Raw genomic sequence first — 14,853 nt, 5'->3', positions numbered from 1 at the left:
CTCTGCATCATGATGGACAGTTATCAGGGTTCTTTTCTCATTGTTCCAAATTTGTTTTAGCAATTGATAAAGGTCATCATGTTGCAACAGTTTTCTTACCAATGTGAGATTCATTCCAATGGGGGTAGGCAATAAATCTTGATATGTATAATTAGATTATAGCAATTGGTGGGTTGTGTCAGGAGCTGGAAAATTAAAGTTGCATCCCATAATTTTGGTAAAATTACAAATACAGATATTTGAGTGATTGTATATATCTACAGTGGTGTTGTCTATAAATATAGAATCACAAAGGGTTCTTATACAAACACATCAATTTCCAACATATACAAGTACAGTTTCAGGGGTTTCATCAGGATGACATTTTGTTCAGTGTCAAGACAAATGGTATTACTTTCACAAATAAATCCCTGTTGTTCCCATACAACACATGCATCAACATCGACAGTTTGCAATTTGTTCTCATTTTGTTGGGTCCATACTCTGTGTTCTAATGGATAGAGTACAGTTCCATGGTGATTTAGTCCCAGTGCAATGATTGGGTATATGGTGTATACTGGAGCATTGCATATTGTCAAAACAAAGGCTGTGGTTTTACTGATGGTGGGTCCATAAGTGAAATTAACTAGATGTCACCAAGATTGGAAATACCTTTAGAATCGAGTCACATTATTCCAAATTACCTTTTGAATCACAGTGGGCAAGGTGCCCTCATCACCTTCCTTTATAATTGCTGTTACAGTAGATTGCACCCATAACTGAGAAACATGTATGGTGCAGAATGTACTATAGTTACTGTATTGATTAGCATAAATAAAAGAAGTGAGGGTCTCCACCCTGTGGGTCAGGCTTGTCGATGTGTGAACTGAATTTGGTTCATGCTGACGATGATTACTCCTTCAAGAAGGATAAGCAATGTTCTGATGGTTAACCTGATCTCCAGGGGAGGTGTGCTAGTATCATTCCCAGTATTGTTCCTGGAAAGCAAGAAAAATACAAGTCTCAACGGGGTTTTTCCAGATGGGTTACCCCTTAGCCACTCAACTTGTTTAACTGCTCAGACTAAAGACAGAAGTCCCTTTTTTGTTCTGTCTCTTTAAATGCAGCCGAATTAAACATTAAAGGCCTCTTTGGACCACTCTGCCCAGTCTGGAATAGATTGCAATAAGTACCATGTTCTGCAAAACTCCATTCTGCTATAATAGGATCACAGGGGTGTACTGGCCCCAGTAACTGATATGTCTTTAATTCCTGTATTAGAGCTTTGACTGCTTCTTCATGTTCTGGGTTCCATTTCCATGGTTTTCCCATTCATAAAAGTGAGTTCAGTGGGTGAACAATGATAGAAAATCCAGGTATATGTTTCCTCCAGTACCCTAAAGTACCCATAAATTGTTTTAATTTTTCCTAGACTGGGGCATCTCCAATTTTTCTATTTTAATTAGGGTATCAGGTGGAATTGCTGCACTGCCCACAATCCACCAAGTACCAAAAAATTTTACTTCTCTGCTTGGCCCCTGACACTTTTCGGGTGGGATTTCAACTTCTGTTTTATATAGTGCTTGCCACACTGCTGCTGCTGCTTCCCCTGCCTTTTCAGGGGAGGTCCCTCTGATATGGATATCATCTATATATTGGTACAGCTATTGGTACAGTTTCACATCTTGAGGGAGTGAGACTGCCCATAAAAGTTCAGCAAGCGCAGCATGAGCAATCATGGGTGAATTTTTAAACCCCTGTGGGAGTCTGTTAAAGGTGTATTGCATACCTTCCCAAGTAAAAGCAAAATTCTCTTTATCCTCCTTCTGCAGGGAACCATAAAGAACATATCTTTCACATATAGCACTGCCATCCATGGATGTGCATCTGCTTGTAGTGAGGCTGTTAAAGTTGCAGTGTTGGGTACTGTCATGGTTTTCACTGGGATAGAGTTAATTTTGTTCACTGCAGCTGGCACAGTGCTGCGTTTTGGATTTTAGTATGAAAACAATGTTGAGATAACACACAGATGTTTTGGTTGTTGCTGGGTAGTGCTTGTACTAGTCAAGGACTTTTCTAGCTTCCCATGCTCTTCCGGGTGCACAAGAAGCCAGGAGGGGAGGGGGCACAAGTAAGAGAGCGGATTCAAACTGGCCAAAGGGATATTCCATATCCTGTAACGTCATGCCCAGTATGTTAACTTGCAGGAGCTGGCCGGGGGAGGGAAGCAGCAATCGCAGCTCAGGGACCGGCAGCGTTGGTCGGTGGGTGGTGAGCGGTTGTATCGTTTGTGTTTTCTGTTTTTTTCCCTTTTCCCTTTTCCCTTTTTCCTTTTTATTATATTATCATTATTGTTATTACTATAATAAACATCATTATCATTATTATTTCATTTTAATTGTTACCCTGTTCTTATCTCAACCCACAAGTTTTTTTTTTCTTTTGCTCTTCCGATTCTCTCCCCCATCCCAGAGGGGTGGGGGCAGTGAGCGAGTGGCTGCATGGTGTTTCCTTGCCAACTGAGGCTGAACCATGAAAGTCCATTTTGGCGCCCAACATTGGGCACGAAGGGTTTGAGATAATAACAGTTGCTGGTTGCAGCATTGATTCAGATGTTCTCAATATTAGTTTGTTCAGTCTGTACCATGCTAATTGTGAAGTACGTGTTAAATATTGCTGATGGTTTTTGTAGTTTGCTGTGCTCTACAGTTATTAGAGATGTTTTGCCTAGGAGATTTGTTATTAAAACACTGGCCTGGAGCATTATCGGTTATTTAGGTCTTGCATGGAAGCCATTACTGTACTTCGGCTACCACCTCATGGAGGCAATTAGCAACTATACCTCCTCCTCTGAGAGTTTTTTTATGGAGGAAATACAGAATGGCACCTTAGCTACCATCTTATATAATGTCTCCTCCTTCATTACAACAACTTTTCAGTATCTTGAACATCCTTGGGTAGTTAAGATACATCTGCTGGTATTGCTTTGGCAGACCATTTCAGCTCTGTCTAAGGTTAATAAGCAAGTTAAGAATATCATCCAGAGATCTGCCCCAAGGCTCAAGAGCTATGCGTGGAAGGGTATGTGGGATAGTATGGGCAAATGCCTAAGACGGTGGGCACCCCCCATGGTGTGGGACTTCACCCCTGAACAAGTGCAGAATCCTGAAAGATTAGTAGAATATCTGGAGGAAGTATGTTGTCACCCTGGCAATTCCAGAGAGATACAAATCACTGCAGTGTGCTGGGACCTGGCCCATGCCTATCGATCCCTGTTTAACACTATTCAGTACCCCCAAGGGGAAGAGAAGGTCTCTGGATCTAAAAAGACAAAGACAAGGAAAGCGACAAGCACTGCGGCCACTCAAACCCCCATGACAGACACTGCAGCTACTACAACCCCGGTGACAAGCGTTGCAGCTGAATTAGAAGACCAAGCCGTGCCAGTATCAGTTGCCCCTATACTCAAGAAGAAATCCTGGAAGAGAAAGTCAACTTGTTTAGAAAGAGATGATGGAAGAGCAGGGCCATCACAAGAAGAGGAGGAGGAAGAGGAAGAACTCATACAAGAAGCAGAAACTACCTGATCCCTATCCTTGAGTGAGTTGCGAGATATGCGAAAAGATTTTGGCCGTCGTTCAGGTGACGACATTGTCACCTAGCTGCTCCGATGCAGGGATAATGGGGCCAGCAGTCTGGAATTAGAGGGGAAGGATGCCAAACAACTGGGATCCCTCTCTAGGGAAGGGGGCATTGACAAAGCAATTGGAAAAGGGACACAAGCCCTCAGCCTCTGGAGGCAACCCCTTTCAGGTGTGAAAGGAAGGTATCCCTTCAAGGAAGATACTGTATTTCGCCTAGGGAAATTGATGACCATGGAGAAAGGTATCTAGTACCTGAGGGAACTAGCCATGCTTGAGGTGATTTACAGTGACGTAGACATCATCCAAAGATCCAGATGAAGCTGAGTGCACACGACCCATGTGGCGGAAGTTTGTATGGAGTACACCATCAATGCATGGGCGCTCATTGGCAGTGATGTCCTGGAAATATGACGAGGCACCAACGGTAGCGGAATTGATTGATAAACTCCACGAGTACGAAGCAAATCTCTCTTCCTTGCTCATCTCTGCTGTGGAGAAACTATCCCAAGAGGTCCAGCAACTCAAAGAAGGTATGTCCTACTCCCCACCAGTACGGACCAGTATCTCAGCCATTAGGAAAAAGCATCCCTTTGCTCAAGACAGAGGATACACACGACGGGGCACCCTACAGTTTTACCTGTGTGACCACGGAGAGGACATGAAGAAGTGGGATGGAAAACCTACCTCAACCCTAGAGGCATGGGTACATGAGCTGCAAGGAAAAACAATCACTCAGGGGGCTTTCTCCAGGAAAGTTGCTGCTCCAGTTTCCAGTGAGCAATTCCCCAGACAGAGGAGTAGAAGTGCTGATTTTATTTCTGAGCTTAATAGAGAGACTTGTGATTCATATTTACTGGAAGTGAGTGGCAAATTCTATGATCAGGAATAAAGGGGCCCTGCCTCCATCCAGGTGGAGGAAAGGGATAACCAGGTTTATTGGACTGTGTGGATCTGATGGCCTGGCACATCTGACCCACAAGAGTATAAAGCTTTAGTGGACAACCAGAGCACAGTGAACCTTAATGCCATCAAACTATATAGGGGCAGAACCCATCAGTATTGCTGGAGTGACAGGGGGATCCCAAGAGCTAACTGTATTGGAGGCCGAAGTGAGCCTAACCAGGAATGAGTGGCAGAAGCACCCCATTGTGACTGGCCCAGAGGCTCCATGCATCCTTGGCATAGACTACCTCAGGAGAGGGTATTTCAAGGACCCAAAAGGGTACAGGTGGGCTTTTGGTGTAGCTGCCTTGGAGATGGAGGAAATGAAACAGCTGTCTACCTTGCCCGGTCTCTCGAAGGACCCTTCTGTTGTGGGGTTGCTGAGGGTCAAAGAACAACAGGTGCCAATCTCCACCACAACAGTGCACCGGCGGCAATATCGCACCAACCGAGACTCCCTGATTCCCATCCATAAACGCATTCACCAACTGAGGAGCCAAGGAGTCATCAGGAAGACCCACTCACCCTTTAACAGTCCCATATGGCCAGTGTGGAAGTCTAATGGAGAGTGGAGGCTAACAGTAGACTATCGTGGCCTGAATGAAGTCACTCCGCCGTTGAGTGCTGCTGTGCCAGTACTGCAGCCGTTAATGTAGCTGTGTTGCCGTTTAGGCACTGATAATCAGTTGTCAGGTGTCATCTCCCGTCCGGCTTTCAGACTGGCCAGATGGGTGAATTGTATGGGGAGTGGGTTCTGGAAATAATGTGCCATTTTTGAAGTCTGCTATTAATTCAGAATTTCCATTTTTTTCTGCAGCAGGAATCAGATACTGTGGTACATATTGGTATTTTTTGACTCAGGGATTGCAGGGGCTGCACAGAGTACACACGCTGTAACCTCCCAATTTCTATCAGGATTGGGGTTGGTACTTGTAGTGAAGGACCACATGCTGCAGTCTGGCAAGCACCGGTTTTGTCTGGTCAAAACATCAAAACTCAAAGTATTTTCATTGTGCTTTTTAATCACAAAGCCAGTAGATGACATGTGCTTCTTGCCCAGGAGCCATAAATTAACTTTCATGTTTGGCAAATAACACTTACTCAGTTTACTCCAGTGACTTTTACTCTTTGCGGTCCAGGTCGCATACCCAGCTTCTCAGCATCCTGTTGTGTTTGTATTGAAATTTGTGCTCCCATATCTATTAGAAATTTCACCAGTTTTTGTCAAGGACTAACTGGAATCAGAATGTATTCTGCGTTAATGATGTGTCTAGCCTCATATTCAGAGGAATCTGAGGGGAAAAAGGGGTCATCATTTCCCTCATCATAGTTATCAGGATCGCCCCAAATATCACCATCCCAGTCCTCTGGGGACACTATCAATTTCTATTTTGCATGGGGTTAGGTGGGTGTGGGGCCCACATGAATATCGTCTTGGTCTTTTCTTCCAATTTTTGTTTTTTCTCCTTTTCTTCTTGTAACTGCTTCTGTAGCTGTTCAGTTTGCAGGGACAGTAATAACTCAGCTGCCTTCCTGCCTTCTATTTCCTCTCTCAGACCTTGTCTCTATTATGGTCTTTCCTATCCTGATAGGTGTCTTCTAGGCAGGTGCCTAACATCTTACAGATAATTCCTTTTCCTTTACCACTTTTAATATTTCCTCTTGCTAATTTAAATTTTTTCTTTGATAGCACCCCAGTCATGCCAGTGGTCATGAGCCCATTCTTCTGAGAATTTGGGACTCATACTTATTCCATGCTTCTGCAAGTAATCAGTGATACTACTTGCCATCCTGCCAGCTACGCCAATCTGTCACGGATCCTGCCAATTATGCCAGGGAAGCGGTCATGGCACCAAGTCTGTCAAAGTTCATGGAGCGTCTAGAAGACACTCTTAGTCATTTGGTTTAGTTTTAGGTAGTCCTGCAAGGAGCAGGGAGATAGACTCGATGATCCTTATGGGTCCCTTCCAACTCGAGATATTCTATGATTCTACTTTATTGAAAGATCAATAGAGGGCCACACTGGCCAAGCCTGAGCACATTGCTAGCTCATGCATGGTATTAAGGAAAACAGTAGTAAGGACTGCAGAAGAGGATGGACAGCTAAAGGTAGCAATAGGGAGGGAGGGGAGAAGGGGTGAATGGGTGAGGAGATTGTGGATAGGAACAGGGTTTGAAGCTGTGGCAAAATGTTGCTGTATCTGGCTTCTTGTAATGTTTTTCCCATAATAGGGTCAGGCTTGATGGCTGGCATTTTTGGAGTTGGTATAAACGAATGTTGGTGTTCTTCCCTGTTCAGCTCAGCCTATCTTCCCTGAGCACTGTGAAATGCTCAAAGACCTCTGCCTGGCCATTAGCTACCTCAGCACACAATCCTTAGTCACCTGCAATTGGAAAGGTCCGGCTCTAGGTCCTGTAATGGTTGACATTGCCTTGCTAGGGACCCAGGGCTTTGACAGTAAGAGGTATGGCAGGGAAAAGAGGCCAGCTTCTCAGACAGAAGCATCTTTTGGTCCACAGAGTGGAGATTAAAGTGCAAATGCCCCAGAGGAGATCTGCCGGCAGCAGAAGACAGCTAGGCCAGTTTGGATGTTTTGGGACCTTGTAAGCAACTTTCTTGCACAGAATATGCTAGAGGGCTACGGGATGTGCCCAGTCTAGACAAGTTGGATAAAACATGGACTAGAAAGGCTGTAAAGGCATGAATGCAGCTGAGATGAACACATCAAGTTTCCCTTGAAAGGTAGATATTAGCATTTGGAGCTGCAATAATTGCACTTTACATTATAAAGGCAATCATATCCTGTGAAACAAATTTTCAAAGCAAAATTCTTAAGTTGCTTGATCAGCCACCTATATATAGTTTTACATAGTTTCTGAAGAAATAGCATCTTTTTGCCCCCAGACTTTGCAAACTTTATTGGGGGAGGGGGGGAAATTCCCTTGAAAATAGTTGAAAATAGTTCTGTTTGCAAGCTTTAGAATTGGCTTGATTTTTTATTAAAGATAGAAATGTAAACCTTTGGTTTAAATTTCAAGTCTCTAATTATCATGTAAATTAAATGATGAAGGTAATTTATCTGTGTTAATTACATGAAGCCATAATTCCATTCTTTTCAAATATCAGCAGGAATAATTTAATAAAAGTTCTTGTTACAGAAGCTTTTTCTCATAAATCTCCTTGTTTACTTTTCCAAAGTGTTCTTGAGTAAACAGACAGCAGCACTGGATAATAAATATGGTTTTGTTTCCAGTTTATTTTTTTTTCTGACTCATTATGATTCTGGATGATTAGTCTGGTATATTTCTTTCTACTTTAGTTTTGTTATCAAATTATTTCAATTGCATATTCCATTTCTTGAGATGGAAAAAAGTTACCATTTAGAAATAACATTAATTCACCAAACGCAGTGTAGTTTTAGTGAGATGTGTTTTTGTTACATAGAAACTCATGTAATCTGAAATAATTTTGTTGTTGAGCACATTTATAATACTATAGATATTTAACAGATCTATTGTAAATATATATAAAAAATAGATTCAAACCATGTATTAGAAAATTATTTGATGGACTGAATTCTTATGAGTACAACTACTTCAGAAATATATTTTATACACTTACTGCTTCTATTTTAATCGTACTCATACACACAGTTTATTTATGAAACTCATAATTTACAAGCTGCCTCTTAAATAACATAGTAATTGAAATCTTCTCTTTAATTTTTACATTCATAAAAATACACTAGCTCTGTAAATGTTTCCTAACCAAACTCCTATTGGATCACTGAGAATTTGTATTTTGTGAAGAGAAGATATAGATGCCTTTAATTTTTTTTCTCCCATGAAAGACCACCAAGATTATCTGTGCTGAGGTTTCTATCATTTACTGCTGTCTTTGCTATGTGCCCAACTCTATATTAAGTGACTATATATATAAAGTCTCTAGTCTAAAGCAATAAAAGGAAGGCTTCCTGTCTTATTGCTGAGGCTTATATTCACACTAATAAAACGGAACCTGCTTTACTAAAATACACTTATAGCCAATGTCTGTAAATGAACCTGAGTCTTGACAATTTTGGAAGAGGACAACCTAGAGTAAACAAGTCATATCTGTGGTAAATCAACTTCCAGGAACAGATTACTGGACACTGTAAAAATCAGGAGTGATTTTTTAAGAGACTGACTTGAACTCTCCTTGACCTTGACATATGGGAGGGGAAGCTGAGGTAGGCTGCCAGTTCTGTGAATATGAAGGATACACAACACAATTCTTTCTGGTGTTGTTTGAGATTTAGTAAGAACCTCATTATCATTGTTTCTCAATAAGGAAATTGCTGGTTGCCTAATAATGTTGATAATCATTCAGTATATGTTTTTAATTTCTAAGTACATGTACATTAATATTAATGCAGCTCTGCTTACATCTTGTGCTTCATGATGAATGAAAACTGCCTTATATAACTGTCATGGTTTTAGCTGGGACAGAGTTAATTTTCTTCACTGTAGCTGGCATAGTGCTGTGCTTTGAACTTAGCATGAAAACAATGTTGATAACACACCGATGTTTTGGTTGTTGCTGGATAGTGCTTGTACTAGTCAAGGACTTTTCTAGCTTCCCATGCTCTGCTGGGTGCACAAGAAGCCAGGAGGGGAGGGGGCACAGCTAAGAGAGCGGATCCAAACTGGCCAAAGGGATATTCCATATCATGTAACATCATGCCCAGTATGTTAACTGGGAGGGGCTGGCCGGGGGGGAGGAGGGAAGCAATCGCGGCTCGGGGACGGGCGGCGGCAGGCCGTGATGAGCGGTTGTATCGTTTGTGTTTCTGTTTTTTTCCTTTTCCATTTTATTATATTGTCATTATTCTCATAATCATTATTATTATAATTATTGTTTTTAATGTAATTATTAAACTGTGCTTATCTCAACCCACAAGTTCTTTTACTCTTCCGATTCTCTCCCCCATCCCACAGGGGTGGCGGGAAGTGAGCAAGCGGCTGCATGGTGTTTAGTTGCCGACTGAGGTTGAACCACGACAATAACAAATAACTATTTGGTTTTCTAAAATATTAAATCTGAAAAGGAATGGAGCTAAGTTATGTCCTATTTTGTGATACCTCCCCAAACAACAAAGAAGGAATTGTCCATGCTAGCTATGTGACTTGCTAGGTAAGGTTTCTATAAATGTTATTTTCTGTTTTACTGAGCTGGTTATCACAGCTTTTCCTCATGGAGCATGCCGTGTGCGGTGGCGAACTCTGCTTCCCAAAGCCATGGGTCTGCCAGGCTGTGAGTGTCTGGTGAGGAGGCAGAGCTGACCTAAAAGACCATCTCCTGAAGGGAATGGTCTCACCTCTCCTCTCCTCCCAATGTTTGTTGCAGAGTCTTGCCCCACGTGCATCAGCTCCAACTCGGCATTGAGCCACTGGGCCAAGCACAGATGAAAGTGTCTGAAATACATATTGCTTTTAACACTTAAAAATGGTAGCAGCTAATACACCACAAGTGTATATACCGATACAATATACTGAGTAGTATTACGGGAAGACAACGTGTAGGCTAAAGGAATGATCTCAGTTTCAGGTCAGTGAAGGAAATTTGCTTTTAATGACCTGAATTTGCTTTATAGATTTATTCTTGTTACAACTAGTTGTAAACAGACCATACAAAAGGCTGCTACTAAAATCTCATTACTTGTATTTCACCACTCTAACTAGAGAAAGCAGGCAACAAATTTTCTCATGCGTGGCTATGCTTCATCCTTGTTTGTGATCAGGCTATTTTTTATCCAAAACAATAATCATTTCACAACTGTTGACATTTTATGACTTGAATTTTATGGTGTCATCTCCTTTCAATATATAAAAATATTCCTTTGCCATTAGATGTGGAAATTTTCTTATGGATTTCCAAGAAGGGGCCATATCTTCCCAGGCTTGATTTAGTTCCCTATACTGATGTCAATCACTACCTGAGATTTTGTGTTTTGGGGCGCTCATCCTGTCTAACTTTTCTCAGAATATGGGACCTCACCTGCCCATCTAAGTAACTGGACTAATTCCAGTTTAAACAAGAATTTAATACAGGAAGTTCTTGTGGCTCAGACAAGCTGACTAAAGAGTGCCTGCTCATTTTATAACCTATGCACCTATAATTCAGATTACACTGAATTGAGTCTAGACTCAGAATTTTCTTTGAAGAGTCAGAATACACAATGAATTAGCAAGAATCTGACAGAAAGAGAAATTAGCAAGAGGACTAATGGGATCCCACAGCACAGCAAGGTCCAAGTACCGAGATACTTTCTTCATCCAACATACTGCAGACCACAACAGCAATCATCTGCTAGCAGAGATGTAGGTGTGATGCAGACATGCAGCATGTCCGCCTTTCTGGGCTGCAGGGGATGGTCCTGAGAAAGCATGAATGGGGTACTGACCCCTTGTGGCATAGGAACAGCTTGGGTGAGATGGATTGTTCCCTTCATGAGAGAGGACTGCTAATTCTATGGACAACATCCTTTGATAGCCCCTGCAGAGAAGTTCCTATAACTTATTTTTCACCTGTGGGAATAAATTGGAAATATTCAGGCACTGGCTTCTCCCACTGGAGCTCACCAGCAATCAGGCTAGATCAGCTTCGGGATTTAGTGAACATTTATGTATGAATAAATGCACCCTCTAAAACACAAAGAGAGACCAAATAAGAAAGAAAATAATAAAGAAAGGCAAGAATCATACCTCATTGATGGACTAGGCTCATTTGCTTGGCACATATGGCTAGCTTTAGTTCTCTGCTACTCCATTTCAGAGTGGTAGGCAGGCATTCAGCATAGTACCAGGGGAAAACAGAGAAGGGGCCACTCTGTGATTCAGATTGGATAGCTGTACAAGACAATACAGAGGCATGAAGTGTCCCTGCTCTGAATCTTTTGCTGAACTAATTCTAAAATAATTATTGCATTCATGAGTATTTTGTTCCAACTAGCAATGTGCTAGTCATTTTTAAATTAATTTCTCCTCATCTACTATCAGCTTCACAGTAAATGCATGTATTTTTTTACATTCTTTCAGGTTCTATTTCATAAAACTACCCTCAAGAGGCCCTGTTTCCAGGGAAGGCATTTTATGCTGTGTGTGTATAGGCACTAGTATGCCATTATTAAGATACAAGCTTGCAGGATCTTCCCACAGGACAGGAGCACTTTTTTCTTTTGCTGTCTTGCTTTATTAGATTCTATTATTTATAATGTGATACATGCTTGAGTCTGAACCAGTGTAAACTAAAAAGACTTTTATTTGGTACAATTATTATTGCCCATATTCTTTCCTGACTACGAGCATTCCACATGGGGATGTAAGGGGTAAAAAAACCCACTTTATTATCCTTACATAGAGAACATAAAAGCCAGCCTTTGCTCTGGTGAGCAGAAGATCTGCTTCCTTACCTGCTCTCTTGGGCATGTACATCCATTAAGTTGTCACTGGATAAAATATAGAAGCAGTCCTGAGAGCAGAGCTGTGGTCCCTTACCTCACAAATGAGTGCCGTAATCATTGGGCTAGAGTATCACACTCACTATTGTGAGCGCTTTCTGGACAAATAAATCTTGAATTTCTTTTGCACAGTGACACACCTTCAGCAGAAGGAGTATGCCTCCCTTGCTTCCTCAGGCAGATTTTATTCCAATGGCTTTAATAGAAATTTGAACACCTATGGCAGAAGATGGGATTGAATCTCTGTGTCTCGGGTTTTTTTTTTAATAATACCTTGATCCACTGAGTTGTAAGACCAGCTTTTGCTTTGGTTGTACTTTAGAACAAAGTGTCTGATGCAACAGTACTTTGCAAAGATGCAAGTCCTGTTGGGGTGTGTTAGGCTCACTCATTAAAGGTGCACACAAGTTTGAGCCTCTCTTAGGGAAAGACAGATGGCTGGGAAACTTCAAAGTCACAGAGTAGTTTATAGGGCTCAGACACCTCCAGAGTTAGCTGGCAACTGAGAGTCATAATTTAGGATTTCAGTGACTAACTTCTGCCCAAGTCTTGCTTTAATTCCTTTATTGGCTTTGGCCCTAACATGGTCCTTTACGACCACTATGATTTTGTGGTAAGAGTATAGCAAATTGGCAGATACTTAAACCAATATTCCTTCCACATGAAAATAGCTAGTTGGAACAATCCCTTCTTATTAAATCTACAACCTGATTATAATTTTATTCTATAGCCTACTCTACAAATACAATGACCAAGATTAAATGAATCATGTTCTGCCATGACTTAAATATACCATGAAATTTAAATTTAAAAAATGTGATTGAATGTAACATGGTCTCTGGTTTAAATTGTGCAATATTTGCGTTCTTATCTTCATTTTAGAAAAATGTGCCTGATACATAAATATACTCAGGAGCAATAGAATCAGATAGATCAATGATTGTTACTGAAAATAGATATTTACCCTGATTTATATAAATTGAAGATTTGAGTGAGGAAGTCTGTTATGTACTAGAGATGTCTCTGAGAGAGAAATTGAGAACATTAGGACACATAATATTTTCTGAAAAGTGTAGTTGTAAAACTACTGGAGTAGAATATGTACCTGTTATTAATTAGTTCTTACAATTATATGGGGAAAAAAGATATACTCTCACTGCCAGAAACGGTTAGTAACTGCTTAGCAATTATTTTTTAACCAAATGGTTAGAATAAATAAAAAATATATTTTAAAATTAATTTAGATATTTCATTATATTACATTTTCACTTTAATATTAATTTACAACTTTCTCATACACATTATTTAATGTAATTTTACTGAAAAGTAAAGAGAAGATTTTTTTGGTAGTATCTTGTTCTGATTCCATTAGCACTTGTAAGAAGTCTACAAAAATAAAAAACTTATACAGTTTATTTGTGCATATAAAGGCACGCTATCAAGAATTATATACTCTGGCACCTTGCTGAAATAGCATTTCTATCAGGAGAGCATGGAGAAAGGTGCAAGTCAAATGGGGAAAAACAATTAGCTTTGCCACCTCCAATACTGCAAGATCCTACGTGACATTTTTTCCTTAAACCAAGGCTTCTCTTTCATTAGGCTGCAATAAAAAGATATTTTATCTGTTCAGGTTAGATTGCTGTAAATATTATTATCACAGAATCACAGAATGGTAGGGGTTGGAAGGGACCTCTGGAGATCATCTTGTCCAATCCCCCTCCTTGAGCAGGGACACCTAGAGCAAGGGCACAGGAATGCATCCAGGTGGGTTTTGAATGTCTCCAGGTGTGGAACAAGTGAATGTGGCCTCCTGTGACATGGGGAGGGTGAGTGAGGGGGAGGGTAAGCGAGCATCTGTGTGGTGCTTAGTTGCCGGCTGGGGCGAAACCAAGACAAACATTTTGCATGCATAGGAAATATCCATCTTCTATAAGGAAAATGGATTAGTACAAATGTGTCTGGTGCTTACTCTAACGCTCTATGTAGTAGTTAGCAGAGCATATGCTTATTGTTTGAGAGGAGGAGAGTTTCTTCTGGACCCAAAAGAAATGTAATAATCAATTCAACAGGAACAAAAAGGAAGGTCATTCTAGACATTGCTTAAACTGGGACTAGGTTGTGCAGGAAGTACAGAATCAGAGGTATGCAACAAGTTCACTTTCAGCACCCCTACATTTCCCAAATTTGTAAAGTTGATAATTCAGCTCAAAGAATCCATCCAGGCATGCTAGTGAGACAGAGAAGCACGATAACACCAGGTGATAACTGCTTTTATATCAAGGAGTACCTATATGGCAAGTTTTAAGACCCTATCAATTAGTTTTTGTACTGAATCACTTTGGTACACAAATGTTACACTGAGAGCAGTTACTGATGAGCAGTTCCAGCAGAAGATCTAATGCACTCCAGAAATAGGAGAAGTGCCTTTAAACAGTGAGAGAATATGAAGACTATAAAGAGATTGTGGACTGAAGGGTATCCTTTGAATTCGCATATTTTTAACCATACTGGTGGTGTGGATTCTACAATTTACACTAATAATATTTTTTATCACATGGTCAGAAATAACTCTATGAAATGTATTTTCTGAATTATACCTTTTAGGAATTTTTCTTAAATTTGGAGCCAATCTCTGGTGATTGTAAATCTGAAATAAATTCTAAACCTCATAATTTGAAAACCCTAAGTATCCTGAATTACTATCTCAAAATATTTCATTTTTGTCTAATTTTATCAAGAATGCTATTTTGGGGTCAGTGTTAGGAACAGTGTTAGATCAGAAACAT

The sequence above is a fragment of the Phalacrocorax aristotelis genome, chromosome W (assembly GCF_949628215.1).
Source record: "Phalacrocorax aristotelis chromosome W, bGulAri2.1, whole genome shotgun sequence".
Taxonomy (NCBI): Eukaryota; Metazoa; Chordata; class Aves; order Suliformes; family Phalacrocoracidae; genus Phalacrocorax; species Phalacrocorax aristotelis.
This window is presented reverse-complemented; position numbering follows the sequence as displayed.